The following is a 15,143-nucleotide window of genomic DNA, read 5'->3' as shown; positions in this document are numbered from 1 at the left end:
TTTTTCTGAGTTGTGTATTTTTTTGTTTTCTCATTGTACCCTATCCATAATTAGAAACCCCTATTTGCAAAAACTACTGTAATACACCCTTATGACATACATAATTAAAAAGCTGAGTCCCCAAGGTAACAACAATTTATGGACATCAGAAAACAGAATTATGTAAAGATAACATCAAGTGCTGTTCAAATATGGATAGTTTGTAAAGTTACGGCTCGTGACGTTTTCTTAAAATTTTCCCAAGTTTGGTCGTTAGTTTGTAAATTACTTTGTTTTTGTTTTTTTTGAATGTTTGAGTTTTTTCCTACCTAATTTTTATGTAACATAGGTCCAAGCTGAAAGACACATCAAAATGTATTCTACAACTTATTTCAATTAAAATGAGGCCACATCTCCCTCATTTGATAACAAACTGGATTCACAGCAATCTATTAGTGCACCTATGGTTTTTTGCCGTCCATTTATTTGCACTTACTATTACACCATTCTTTGCATAGCCGTTCCAGTGCAGGGGCCGTCTGACCATATTCAATAAGAGCTTGTTCAGTATGCTCCAGTGGCCATGTTCCCGTCCATATACATAGCAGTGTAGCCTGTGCACGGCTTTGTGCTTCTGCACTGGCACAGGACATATTTGTGCCTGCACAGTAATTCTGCACTCGTACACAGACGGGAGCGTGGCTGCGAAGAAGAGGACCCCAACCAGCAGTGGAGGGTTCGTGGAGGGAGTCTCTGGATCATCAATAGACTCCCCTCTACTGAAATAAGTATTTAGCTTTTATTTATTTCTCCCCCCCCCACAGGCTTGCATAAAGGCTGGCATCACATGTAATGATTTTCAATGGTAATACACAAGTTGATTCAGAATTTTTGTACCGTGAGTACCCACGCATGAAATCTCAATGTGCCTGTAATAACCATAGACTGCTGGAAGACTACTGGGAATGAAACGCATGTAAAAGTGCTCTCCACATATGCAAAACCACGCATGGAAAACCGTGCCTGTTTTCCACAATGCAAGTGTGGTCCCAGCATAAGAATGATCACTGTTACTGACTGTAACAGCGATCATTCACAAAAAACACAGGCACAGATTGGCTCAGGGAGTACACGTTCCCTTGCACCAATCAGTGCTGCCTTAGGCGTCATCGGGAGCATGTGCGCACGTACACGAGGTAATGGGCACTATTGTGCGCCTGCACTTACCATACACTGATTGCAAGTGCCAGAGGTCTATGATGAGTGACGCACGTTGAAAAGCACATTGCAATGTTTAGGTCTCTGGCAATGTAAAGCTATGATTATTTATTATTAAAAAATCAGCGCAGATCATAAGTGAATCCACTGTTTCACAATCGGCTGTATTTCACCAAAGTGGTCATCCAGTTTACACATCCAAGTGATTGACCATTACCCAAAGGCTTAGAAGGAGCTTACCAGCTGCTGATAACCCACATTATAAGGCTGTATGTCTTGCATTTAGTGGTAAGGGAGACCAGGAAACGACCAGAATCCACACTTCCAACAATCTTTAGTTTAGTACAGGCATACCATCCGGAATGCCAAGATCGACAAAAACATGCAAATAAATGGCAGATCTAAGTCTACACCGTTTATTGGTAAAACAGCACATAACCATAAAGTGGAGAAGTAAAATTAAATATATCGATATTTACGTACGGGGCCCAAGCAACGGGAACCCCAAGAAAAATGTGCGTTTTGTATGCTGGTCCACAACCAGTAAGATAATAAAAGGTGCCGCCTGTCTCCTTCCCAAAGGAGACAGGCAGCACCTTTTATTTATTTATCTTACTGGTTGTGGACCAGCATACAAGCGCAAATTTTTCTCAAGGTTCCCATTACTTCCCATTACTTACCGGTATGTAAGTTTTTTTTTATTGAATTTTATTTCTCCTTTTTATGGTAGTGTGTTTTACCAATAAACGGTTTACACTTAGATCCAGCGAATGCTGGAAGCCGAATTATGATTTTTAAGCCACCTCGGCTCCGTCTTCTGACGGCACCGACGTTACGCACTGAGCGCCGCTATAGACTGAATCCCTTTATAGTCTATGGTGGCGCTGGCTGCACCCAAATCTAGCAGCGCTGAAAAGCACTGCTCCGTGTCAGCAGCTGGTAAGCTCCTTCTAATCCTTTGGGTGACACTCTACCACTTGGATGTGTAAACTGGATGACCACTTTGGTGAAATACAGCTGATTGTGAAACAGTGAATTTACTAATGATCTGCGCTGATTTTTTAAATAGTTTTATCTGTGTGGACTTTTGGACATTGGCCTCAATTCACTAAGCTTATCTCCTGTCTTTAATAACTCTTCTAGAGTGGTTACCATGGTGATAAGGCATGTAGTATTCAGGAAACATTTTACCTCAGGCAAACCTAAAGTTAACTCTTCTGTCTTTAAGTTAACTCTTTAATCCTTAAAATAACTCCAAAGTTAAAGACAGGCTGTTCATTAACCACCCTGGCGTTCTGATAAGATCGCCAGGGAGGCTGCGGGAGGGTTTTTTTTTTAATAAAAAAAAAACTATTTCATGCAGCCAACTGAAAGTTGGCTGCATGAAAGCCCACTAGAGGGCGCTCCGGAGGCGTTCTTCCGATCGCCTCCGGCGCCCAGAATAAACAAGGAAGGCCGCAATGAGCGGCCTTCCTTGTTTTGCTTAGATCGTCGCCATAGCGACGAGCGGAGTGACGTCATCGACGTCAGCCGACGTCCTGACGTCAGCCGCCTCCGATCCAGCCCTTAGCGCTGGCCGGAACTTTTTGTTCCGGCTACGCTGTGCTCAGGCGGCTGGGGGGACCCTCTTTCGCCGCTGCTTGCGGCGGATCGCCGCAGAGCGGCGGCGATCAGGCAGCACACGCGGCTGGCAAAGTGCTGGCTGCGTGTGCTGCTTTTTATTTGACGAAAATCGGCCCAGCAGGGCCTGAGCGGCAGCCTCTGGCGGTGTTGGACGAGCTGAGCTCGTCCAGACCGCTCAGCAGGTTAAAGAGAAAATGAAAATTATCTCCTAGGAGATAACTCAGGTGAAAAAGTGAATTGCATATGGCCCAGTGTCTCTTTAATAGCAATTCTACAGATTGTGCAGGGTAGTCTGGGCATGAGTCTGCTGGTATCAATACAGCAAATGTATTGGTAGCATCTGCAATTTCCATATACACTGCACTGTCTGAGGAACCTTTCTAACTCCTTTTATTTAAGAACCGTTTAAGAAGGAAACTGCACTATCTAGCGTTTTTTTTTTTAGATGTCTGAGACAGTTCTGCACCGATTTCTAAAAACCTACCAATATTTTGTCTCAGACACGCTTGATAAATGTCCCCCTCGATCTCTCTGGTGTGATCGCTGTCTGTTATTATGACGACATGTCTTAAAGGGACACTTAAGTCAAACAAAAAAAATGAGTTTTACTCACTTAGGGCTTCCAATAGCCCCCTGCAGCTGTCCGGTGCCCTCGCCGTCTCCCTCCGATCCTCCTGGCCCCGCCGGCAGCCACTTCCTGTTTCGGTGACAGGAGCTGACAGGCTAGGGACGCGAGTGATTCTTCGCATTCCCACACACATTAGCACCCTCTATGCTGCTGTATGGTATATGATATATGCTATAGCAGCATAGATGGCACTATTGTGGCCAGGAACGCGAAGAATCACTCGCGTCCCCAGCCTGTCAGCTCCTGTCACCGAAACAGGAAGTGGCTGCCGGCGGGGCCAGGAGGATCGGAGGGAGACGGCGAGGGCACCGGACAGCTGCAGGGGGCTATTGGAAGCCCCAGGTGAGTAAAACTCATTTATTTATTTTTTACTTAAGTGTCCCTTTAATATTTTATTTCAATAATTTTCCATTATGTTTGACAACATGCCAGGGTGAATGGCAGAGGTCCTAAATAAGAAGGGACAGCACTGCAAATATTGACTCTTTGCATACATTTGATTGTCAATAAAATCCTTTTACACTTCTGAAATGAAACTTCAATACATCACAGAAACAACTAAAACAGATCTAAAAACACTGAAGCAGCAAACTTTGTGAAAACCAGTATTTGTGCCATTCTCAAAACTGTTGGCTAAGACTGGAGAAACTGCCTTTATCTGTCACTGCTACGGCAACACACGACTGCTGTCAGGACAATGACTGTTCTCTGACTGTTGGGAACACTTCAATGGGGACATCTTATCTCACCTTCAGATAATGATGGCACACTACTAGATTTTATTGCTGAAAATTTACCCAGCAGACATCACCATGAGGACAAATCACCAGATCTCTCCAATCCTGAAGAACCTTCTGATAGGTCCGATCCTGTTACCTCAAATACCCATCCAAAGTGTCACAGTGCCGATAGATCAGGAGATCCGTCTTATTCTGGGGAATGTTCCAGTAACTCTAATACTGATAGAGAGGGAGGTGGGAAGAGTTATCAGTGTTCAGAATGTGGGAAATGTAAAAACACATCACACCTTGCTGCACATGTGAGAGTACATACCAGGAAGCAGCAATTTCCATGTTCTGAGTGTGGGAAATGTCACAAAACTGGTCTTCTTAGACATCAGAGAACCCATACAGGGCAGTGTCCTTATTTGTGCACCGAGTGTGGGAAAGGTTTTATTCAGAAAGCTGATCTGCTTTCACATCAGAGAACTCGCACAGAAGAGAATCTTTTTATTCATGTCCTGAATGTGAGAAATGTTTGTCAGAAAGCTCATCTTCTTATACATGTGAAAATTTTCACAGGAGAGCATCCTCATTCATATCCAGAGTGTGGGAAATGTTTCGGTCAGAAATGTCATCTTCGTATATGTTACGGCCAGAACCCGAAGTCTGGCCACTTCGGGTTCTGGCCAGTGAAAACATGAAGTGGCCGTGCCCCTGCGGCCAGAGTTAGAAATGAAATACTCGCGGCCGCATAAATCTCTTCCTGCGGCCAAAATGTTTTAAAATCCCGGGGTGAATTAACTCCCCTGGCTGTAATGTGTCAGATGAAGCTGCCTCTTCAGCTCTACCTCCTCCCCCTGCCCCTCTCCTATGCAGCTGCGGCAGCCAGGGACCACGCGTGTCCCCTGGGATCGTTCGTAGCGGCAGGGAAGCAGAGCGGGAAGGCTGCAGACATTACTTCTGCCAGCGCCCACTCTGCAGAGGAACGAATGGCAGGATTCCCTGCCGCTACGAACTACTCTGGGGACATGCGTGTCCCTGGCTGCCGCAGCTGCATAGGGAAAGGGGAGGAGTCAAGAGTTAAAAAGGCGGCTTCATCTAACACATTGCCGTGCCGCCATGGGAATAAATTCACCCCGGGATTTTAAGACATTTTGGCTGCAGCAAGACATTTATGTGGCTGGGAGTATTTCATTTCTAGCCTTGGCTGCAGGGGCACGGCCACTTTGCGTTTTGACCGGCCAGTGGCCAGACTTCGGGTTCTGGCCGTAACATATACATCAGAGATGCCACACAGGAGAGCATCCTTATGTGTGTTCAGAGTGTGGGAAATGTTTAATTCAGAATTGCATTCTTACTGGTCATAAGAAAATTCACACAGGAGAGTGTCCTTAGGCATGTTAGGAATGTGGTGGAAAGTTCCTGTCAGGCAGCTTATGAAGCTACGAGGATACAAGCATAAGTCTCCTGGAAGCACATATTATTAGAGCAGCAACAATGACATGGCCTCACAGTGCTGGAACTACACTACAGATGTCACCTGCTCTACATTCAGGACTTTCTCCAAGCTGGGGACTCATTCTTGCTGATCATCTCAGAGGACATATGCTGGAAGATTACTGTACAAACCTCTTAAAACACGCCTTTTCAGTCAAGCCTACAATTTGTTGTAGGTCGCAATGGAGGCTCACAGCTTCATCAGCTAATTCCTGTGTCTTCTTCCCTATTGTTTCCACCCCGTTACCCTCTACATTGCAAGCTCGCAAGGGCACAGACCTTCTCCTAGTTTTTCCTATTTTGTAATTTATCACATAAGCCTGTACCAGTTTTAGTGGTATCTTAACACTTTTTCAGTACAAGCGGTCTCTGGCACCTTCAGGACTACAGACTGCTGGTACCAAAAACATTGCATACTGATGAATCACTGCTACCGTCGTACACCTGTAGCCTCAGCCCACCTGCTTTGGCGTCTCTATGACAGCAGAGCTCTGTGAGTGGGTCAGGAGCCGGTTTCATTGGCTCCTGACCCTGTGATCAATGTGAGCCAATAAGATTTGCTCTCATTGATGACCGCATCAGGAGCCAATGAAATCCGCTTCTGACCGGCTCACGGAACGCTGTTGTTATTCTGACAGCAGGGCGAGTGAGCTGCAGCAGGCCGAGAGCGACGCGACTGGCAGGGCAAGGAGAGCGCGTGGCGGCGGTGAGGTGAAATCTACGCCTTGGCAGGAATATCAGCTTGTAAACCCAAAAGAGGTTAAACTACACATTACCTATGTATGTATTTGTACTGCTACATCCAGCATTATTCTACAGTGACCTCAAAGAGAAACTCCGACCAAGAATTGAACTTTATACCAATCAGTAGCTGATACCCACTTGTACATGAAAAATCTATTCCCTTTCACAAAAAGACCATCAGGGGGCGCTGTATGGCTGATATTGTGGTGAAACCCCTCCCACAAGAAACCCCTCCCACAAGAAAAGTACGTAGTCTTTGAAGTTTCCTGTCTGTGAACCTTGCTGCATTGTGGGAAATTTCCAACTGCCAAAAAAAACAAGGAGCAGCAACATTACCTGCCCATAGTAAAAATAAAACGATAGGTAGAAACAAAGTATCCGGGCACCAGTCACAGCAGAGGTAATGCTATACAACCTTTAATCCATCCCCATCAAACTGACATACAGTGAAAAGTATAGGTATGTCAGTTTTATGGGGATGGATTGAAGGGGCACTATGGCGAAACATTGTAAAATTTCAAATATGTGTAAACATAAACAAATAAGAAGTACGCTTTTTCCAGAGTAAAATGAGCCATACATTACTTTTCTCCTATGTTGCTGTCACTTACAGTAGGTAGTAGAAATCTGACAGATTTGACAGGTTTTGGACTAGTCTATCTCTTCATAGGGGATTCTCAGCAAGGCTTTTATTCTTTATAAACCTATTCCCTAAAAAGGATTCATACAAAGATGCTGGCCAGCTTCCCTGCGCGCTACACAGTTTTTTGGCAGTTGGACAGAGCAACTGCCATTCACTAGTGCTTTCTAAAATAAATAAATCCCTGAGAATCCCCCATGAAGAGATGAACTAGTCCAAAACCTGTCACTTCTGTCAGATTTCTACTACCTACTGTAAGTGACAGCAACATAGGAGAAAAGTAATTTATGGCTCATGTTACTCTGGAAAAAACATACTTCTTATTTGTATATGTTTGCACATATTTTAAATTTTACAATTTTCCACCATAGTGCCCCTTTAACCACTTAAGGACTGCAGTCATAAAACCCCTTAAGGACCAGAGCCTTTTTTTCCATTCAGACCACTGCAGCTTTCACGGTTTATTGCTCAGTCATACAACCTACCACCTAAATGAATTCTACCTCCTTTTCTTGTCACTAATACAGCTTTCTTTCGGTGCTATTTGATTGCTGCTGCGAGTTTTAGTTTTTATTATATTCATCAAAAAAGACATGAATTTTGTCAAAAAAATGACTTTTTTAACTTTCTGTGCTGACATTTTTCAAATAAAGTAAAATTTCCTATACATTTGAGCGCGAAAGTTATTCTGCTACATGTCTTTGATAAAAAAAAACCCATTCAGTGTATATTTATTGGATTGGGTAAAAGTTATAGCGTTTACAAACTATGGTGCCAAAAGTGAATTTTCCCATTTTCAAGCATCTCTGACTTTTCTGCGCACCTGTCAGGTTTCATGAGGGGCTAAAATTCCAGGATAGTACAAATCCCCCCCAAATGACCCCATTTTGGAAAGAAGACATCCCAAAGTATTCAGTGAGAGGCATGGTGAGTTCATAGAAGATTTTATTTTTTGTCACAAGTTAGCGGAAAATGACACTTTGTAACAAAAAAAAACAAAAAAAAAAGTTTCCATTTCTTCTAACTTGCGACAAAAAAAAATGAAATCTGCCACGGACTCACTATGCTACTCTCTGAATACCTTGAAGTGTCTACTTTCCAAAATGGGGTCATTTGTGGGGTGTGTTCACTGTCCTGGCATTTTGGGGGGTGCCTAATTGTAAGCACCCCTGTAAAGCCTAAAGATGCTCATTGGACTTTGGGCCCCTTAGCGCAGTTAGGCTGCAAAAAAGTGCCACACATGTGGTATTGCCGTACTCAGGAGAAGTAGTATAATGTGTTTTGGGGTGTATTTTTACACATACCCATGCTGGGTGGGAGAAATATCTCCGTAAATGACAATTGTTTTCTTTTTTTAACACACAATTGTCAATTTATAGAGATATTTCTCCCACTCAGCATGGGTATGTGGAAAAATACACCCCAAAACACATTATACTACTTCTCCTGAGTACGGCGATACCACATGTGTGGCACTTTTTTGCACCCTAACTGCGCTAAGGGGCCCAAAGTCCAATGAGTACCTTTAGGATTTCACAGGTCATTTTGAGAAATTTCGTTTCAAGACTGCTCCTCACGGTTTAGGGCCCCTAAAATGCCAGGACAGTATAGGAATCCCACAAATTACCCCATTTTAGAAAGAAGACACCCCAAGGTATTCCATTAGGAGGATGGTGAGTTCATAGAAGATTTTTTTTTTTTGTCACAAGTTAGCGGAAATTGATTTTAATTGTTTTTTTTCACAAAGTGTCATTTTCTGCTAACTTGTGACAAAAATAAAATCTTCTATGAACTCACCATACTCCTAACGGAATACCTTGGGGTGTCTTCTTTCTAAAATGGGGTCATTTGTGGGGTTCCTATACTGCCCTGGCATTTTAGGGGCCCTAAACCGTGAGGAGTAGTCTTGAAACCAAATGTCGCAAAATGACCTGTGAAATCCTAAAGGTACTCATTGGACTTTGGGCCCCTTAGCGCACTTAGGGTGCAAGAAAGTGCCACACATGTGGTACCGCCGTACTCAGGAGAAGTACTATAATGTGTTTTGGGGTGTATTTTTACACATACAGATGCTAGGTGGGAGAAATATCTCTGTAAATGACAATTATTTGATTTTTTTTACACACAATTGTCCATTTACAGAGAGATTTCTCCCACCCAGCATGGGTATGTATAAAAATACACCTCAAAACACATTATACTACTTCTTCTGAGTACGGCGATACCACATGTGTGACACTTTTTTGCAACCTAGGTGCGCTAAGGGGCCTAACGTCCTATTCACAGGTCATTTTGAGGCATTTGGATTCTAGACTACTCCTCACGGTTTAGGGCCCCTAAAATGCCAGGGCAGTATAGGAACCCCACAAGTGACCCCATTTTAGAATGAAGACACCCCAAGGTAATCCGTTAGGGGTATGGTGAGTTCATAGAAGATTTTTTTTTGTCACAAGTTAGCGGAAAATGACACTTTGTGAAAAAAAAAACAATACATATCAATTTCCGCTAACTTGTGACAAAAAATAAAATCTTCTATGAACTCACCATACTCCTAACGGAATACCTTGGGGTGTCTTCTTTCTAGAATGGGGTCATTTGTGGGGTTCCAATACTGCCCTGGCATTTTAGGGGCCCTAAACCGTGAGTAGTCGTCTTGAACCCAAATGTCTCAAAATGACCTGTGAAATCCTAAAGGTACTCATTGGACTTTGGGCCGCTTAGCACAGTTAGGCTGCAAAAAAGTGTCACACATGTGGTATCGCCGTACTCAGAAGAAGTAGTATAATGTGTTTTGTGGTGTATTTTTACATATAACCATGCTGGGTGGGAGAAATATCTCTGTAAATGACACATTTTTGATTTTTTTTACACACAATTGTCCATTTACAGAGAGATTTCTCCCACCCAGCATGGGTATGTGTAAAAATACACCACAAAACACATTATACTACTTCTCCTGAGTATGGCGATACTACATGTGTGACACTTTTTTGCAGCCTAGGTGCGCTAAGGGGCCCAACGTCCTATTCACAGGTCATTTTGAGGCATTTGTTTTCTAGACTACTCCCCACGGTTTAGGGTCCCTAAAATGCCAGGGCAGTATAGGAACCCCACAAGTGACCCCATTTTAGAAAGACGACACCCCAAGGTATTCCGTTAGGGGTATGGTGAGTTCATAGAAGATTTTATTTTTTGTCACAAGTTAGTGAAAAATGACACTTTGTGAAAAAAACAATAAAAATCCAATTTCCGCTAACTTTTGACAAAAAATAAAATCTTCTATGAACTCATCATACACCTAACAGAATACCTTGGGGTGTCTTCTTTCTAAAATGGGGTCACTTGTGGGGTTCCTATACTGCCCTGGCATTTTACGGGCCCAAAACTGTGAGTAGTCTGGAAACCAAATTTCTCAAAATGACTGTTCAGGGGTATAAGCATCTGCAAATTTTGATGACAGGTGGTCTATGAGAGGGCAAATTTTGTGGAAACGGTCATAAGCAGGGTGGCCTCTTAGATGACAGGATGTATTGGGCCTGATCTGATGGATAGGAGTGCTAGGGGGGTGACAGGAGGTGATTGATGGGTGTCTCAGGGGGCGGTTAGAGGGGAGAATAGATGCAATCAATGCACTGGGGAGGTGATCGGAAGGGGGTCTGAGGGGGATCTGAGGGTTTGGCCGAGTGATCAGGAGCCCACACGGGGCAAATTAGGGCCTGATCTGATGGGTAGGTGTGCTAGGGGGTGACAGGAGGTGATTTATGGGTGTCTCAAGGTGTGATTAGAGGGGGGAAATAGATGCAAGCAATGCACTAGCGAGGTGATCAGGGCTGGGGTCTGAGGGCGTTCTGAGGTGTGGGCGGGTGATTGGGTGCCCGCAAGGAGCAGATTAGGGTCTAATCTGATGGGTAACAGTGACAGGTGGTGATAGGGGGTGATTGATGGGTAATTAGTGGGTGTTTAGAAGAGAGAATAGATGTAAACGATGGATTTGGGAGGTGATCTGATGTCGGATCTGCGGGCGATCTATTGGTGTGGGTGGGTGATCAGATTGCCCGCAAGGGGCAGGTTAGGGGCTGATTGATGGGTGGCAGTGACAGGGGGTGATTGATGGGTGGCAGTGACAGGGGGTGATTGACAGGTGATCAGTGGGTTATTACAGGGAAGAACGGATGTAAATAATGCACTGGCGAATCGATAAGGGGGGGGGGGTTGAGGGCAATCTGAGTGTGTGGGCGGGCGATTGGGTGCCCGCAAGGGTCTAATCTGATGGGTAACAGTGACAGGTGGTGATAGGGGGTGATTGATGGGTGATTGATGGGTAATTAGTGGGTGTTTAGAGGAGAGAATAGATGTAAACAATGGATTTGGGAGGTGATCTGATGTCGGATCTGCGGGCGATCTATTGGTGTGGGTGGGTGATCAGATTGCCCGCAAGGGGCAGGTTAGGGGCTGATTGATGGGTGGCAGTGACAGGGCGTGATTGATGGGTGGCAGTGACAGGGGGTGATTGACAGGTGATCAGTGGGTTATTACAGGGAAGAACGGATGTAAATAATGCACTGGCGAATCGATAAGGGGGGGGGGGGGTTGAGGGCAATCTAAGTGTGTGGGCGGGCGATTGGGTGCCCGCAAGGGTCTAATCTGATGGGTAACAGTGACAGGTGGTGATAGGGGGTGATTGATGGGTGATTGATGGGTAATTAGTGGGTGTTTAGAGGAGAGAATAGATGTAAACGATGGATTTGGGAGGTGATCTGATGTCGGATCTGCGGGCGATCTATTGGTGTGGGTGGGTGATCAGATTGCCCGCAAGGGGCAGGTTAGGGGCTGATTGATGGGTGGCAGTGACAGGGGGTGATTGACGGGTGATTGACAGGTGATTGACAGGTGATTGGCAGGTGATTGACAGTTGATCAGGGGGGATAGATGCATACAGTACGCAGGGGGGGGGAGGGTCTGGGGGGGGTCTGGGGAGAATCTGAGGGGTGGGGGGTGATCAGGAGGGAGCAGGGGGCAGTTTAGGGACTAAAAAAAAAAATAGCGTTGACAGATAGTGACAGGGAGTGATTGATGGGTGATTAGGGGGGTGATTGTGTGCAAATGGTGGTCTGGGGGGTGGGCAGGGGGGGGTCTGAGGGGTACTGTGGGCGATCAGGGGGAAGGGGGGGGCAGATCAGTGTGTTTGGGTGCAGACTAGGGTGGCTGCAGCCTGCCCTGGTGGTCCCTCGGACACTGGGACCACCAGGGCAGGAGGCAGCCTGTATAATACACTTTGTATACATTACAAAGTGTATTATACACTTTGTAGCGGCGATCGCGGGGTTAACAACCCGCCGGCGCTTCCGATTGGCCGGCGGGTTGACGTCGCGGGTGGGCGGAGCCTATTGCCGGTGGATGCGCGCGCATCCCAGCGCGCGATCCCCGGCCAGAGAGTGCCCCAGGACCTGACGCCAATCTGCGTTACGTGGTCCTGGGGCTGCCACTTTGCCGCCGCCAATATGAAGTAGGCGGTCGGCAAGTGGTTAAAGGTTGTATAGCATTACCTCTGCTGTGACTGGTGCCCGGATACTTTGTTTCTACCTATCGTTTTGCTGTATGGCTGATTGATCCGGGAGGCACAGTTAGGCCCCGTTTAGACTGCAGAACGCAGACCGCAACGCATGCGGACCGCAACGCGTACGAACGCACGCCATCCGCGTTCGTATGCGTTGCGTGGCTGATCCCATCACTGAAAAGTGAATGGGACAGCCATGCGTTTTTACTAAAAATGCGTGCAGCATGCGTTCCCGGACCGCACAGGTCCGGAACGCATGCAGTGTGAACATCAGACATTGCACTCTATGCAATGTCTGATGTCGTGCGTGTCGGCCACCTGCACGCGGTTCCAAAACGTGGCTGGAAACGCGTGCAGTGTGAACGGGGCCTTACTCAACCTGTTACCCCCTGCGGTCTGCCAGTCTGTGCATCTTGTGCCAATCACTTCTACTCTCTTTTGAAAATTGACCAACAGTAAAAATGTCACCATGTAATAAATGTTAGAATGTAAAACAGGGATTTAAAAGATTTGACAATGGGCAAACACTGACTAAATCATTTATACATAATTATTGTAAAAATGAAGCACTTTTTTTTATTACATTATTTTCACTGGAGTTCCTCTTTAACTTCTCATATACACATGTTCCCCAATATATGTTTTGTACTATGCATCGGGCTATAGAAGATGTTCGTGCTATATTATTAAGAAATAGTAATACTGGGGAAGACTAGACTTAATAGTTACCTGACAACATTGTTTCCAGTAATCTGCCTGGCACAAGCATGAATATATACAGGGTGTGCATGAGAAACCTGCCTGGCAGGAGTGTGAGTATATACAGGGGGGTGTATGAGAGACTGGCCCGGCTGCCTGGCAGGAGTGTGAATAAATGCAGGGGGTGCATGAGAGACTGGCCTGGCTGCCTGGCAGGAGGGTGAGTATATACAGGGGGGCGCATGAGAGACTGGCCCGGCTGCCTGGCAGGAGTGTAAGTATATACAGGGGGCTGCATGAGAGACTGGCCTGGCTGCCTGGCAGGAGTGTGAGTATATACAGGGGGTGCATGAGAGACTGGCCTGGCTGCCTGGCAGGAGTGTGAGTATACAGGGGGAGCATGAGAGACCGGCCCGGCTGCCTGGCAGGAGTGTGAGTATACAGGCAGCCCCCGGCCAGCCGGTCCCCGTGTGCCTCTTAATCTATCACTGCTGTGTGTCCATTCCGGCTTACCTGAAGCCTGTGTCACCTGCATGTGCTGCCGTATAGGTAACGCTCTCATACCGCAGCAAATGGAGGTGACACAGGCTTCATAATGCTGGAGACCCCACACAGCGGGGATAGAGTAAGAGGAGCACGGGGGTCTTTCCTGCACCACCCTGTATATTCTCTTGTCATTATCTGTCACTGCTACGGCAACACACATGACTGCTGACAGGACAATGACTGTTCTCTGGCTGTTATTATTTCTCCAACAGATTATGGTGCAGAAGATAATGGTGCCGCACTACATTTACCAGCAGGAAACTCCATCGCTCATAATATACCCAGCAGGAGTCACCATGAGGACAAATCACCAGATCTCTCCAATCCTGAGGAACCTTCTGATAGATCCCATCTTGTTACCTCAAATACCCATCCTTTTTTATGTTCTGTTTGTGGAAAAGGTTTTCATTCAAAATCTGGTCTTCTTAAACATCAAATAATTCACACAGGAGAGCGTCCCTACTCATGTCCAGAGTGTGGGAAATGTTTCAGTTGGAAAAGTAATCTTTTTAAACATCAGAAGAGTCACCCAGGAGAACCTCCTAACTCATGTTCAGAGTGTGGGAAATGTTTCAGTCAGAAAAATGAGCTTGTTAGACATCAGAGAAGTCACACAGGAGAGCATCTTTACTCATGTCCAGAGTGTGGGAAATGTTTCAGTCGGAAAAGTAATCTTTTTAGACATCAGAAGAGTCACCCAGGAGAACCTCCTAACTCATGTTCAGAGTGTGGGAAATGTTTCAGGAAGAAAAATGAGCTTGTTAGTCATCAGATAAGTCACACAGGAGAGCATCCTTACTCATGCTCAGAGTGTGGGAAATGTTTCAGTAAGAAAAATGAGCTTGTTAGACATCAGAGAAGTCACGCAGGAGAGCATTCTTATTCATGTCCAGAGTGTGGGAAATGTTTCAGTCGAAAAATGTATGTTGTTAAACATCAGAGAACTCACACAGGAGCGCGTCCTTATTTGTGTCCTGAATGTGGGAAATGTTTCAGTCTTAAGGATTATCTTCTAAGACATCAGAAAAGTCACACAGGAGAGCATCCTTATTCATGTCCTGAGTGTGGGAAAAGTTTCATTCAGAAATCTAATCTTCTTAGACATCAGAGAAGTCACACAAAAGAACGTCCTTATTCATGTCCAGAGTGTGGGAAATGTTTCCTTCAGAAAGCTCATCTCCTAGCACATCAGAGAAGTCACACAGGAGAGCATCCTTACTTATGTCCAGAGTGTGGAAAAGGTTTCAGTCGGAAAATTTATGTTGTTGCACATCAGAGAAGTCACAGAGG

The 15,143-nt window shown here is 45.4% G+C and overlaps 1 protein-coding gene across 3 annotated transcripts in view; it reads left to right on the top strand.

Annotated features, from left to right (window-relative positions):
- Positions 1 to 15,143, top strand: part of LOC137524136 (oocyte zinc finger protein XlCOF22-like) — a 214,467-nt gene that overhangs the window by 53,950 nt on the left and 145,374 nt on the right. The gene's annotated exons all lie outside the window — the stretch shown is intronic.

This window comes from Hyperolius riggenbachi, chromosome 7 (assembly GCF_040937935.1).
Source record: "Hyperolius riggenbachi isolate aHypRig1 chromosome 7, aHypRig1.pri, whole genome shotgun sequence".
NCBI lineage: Eukaryota > Metazoa > Chordata > Amphibia > Anura > Hyperoliidae > Hyperolius > Hyperolius riggenbachi.
This window is presented reverse-complemented; position numbering and strand designations above follow the sequence as displayed.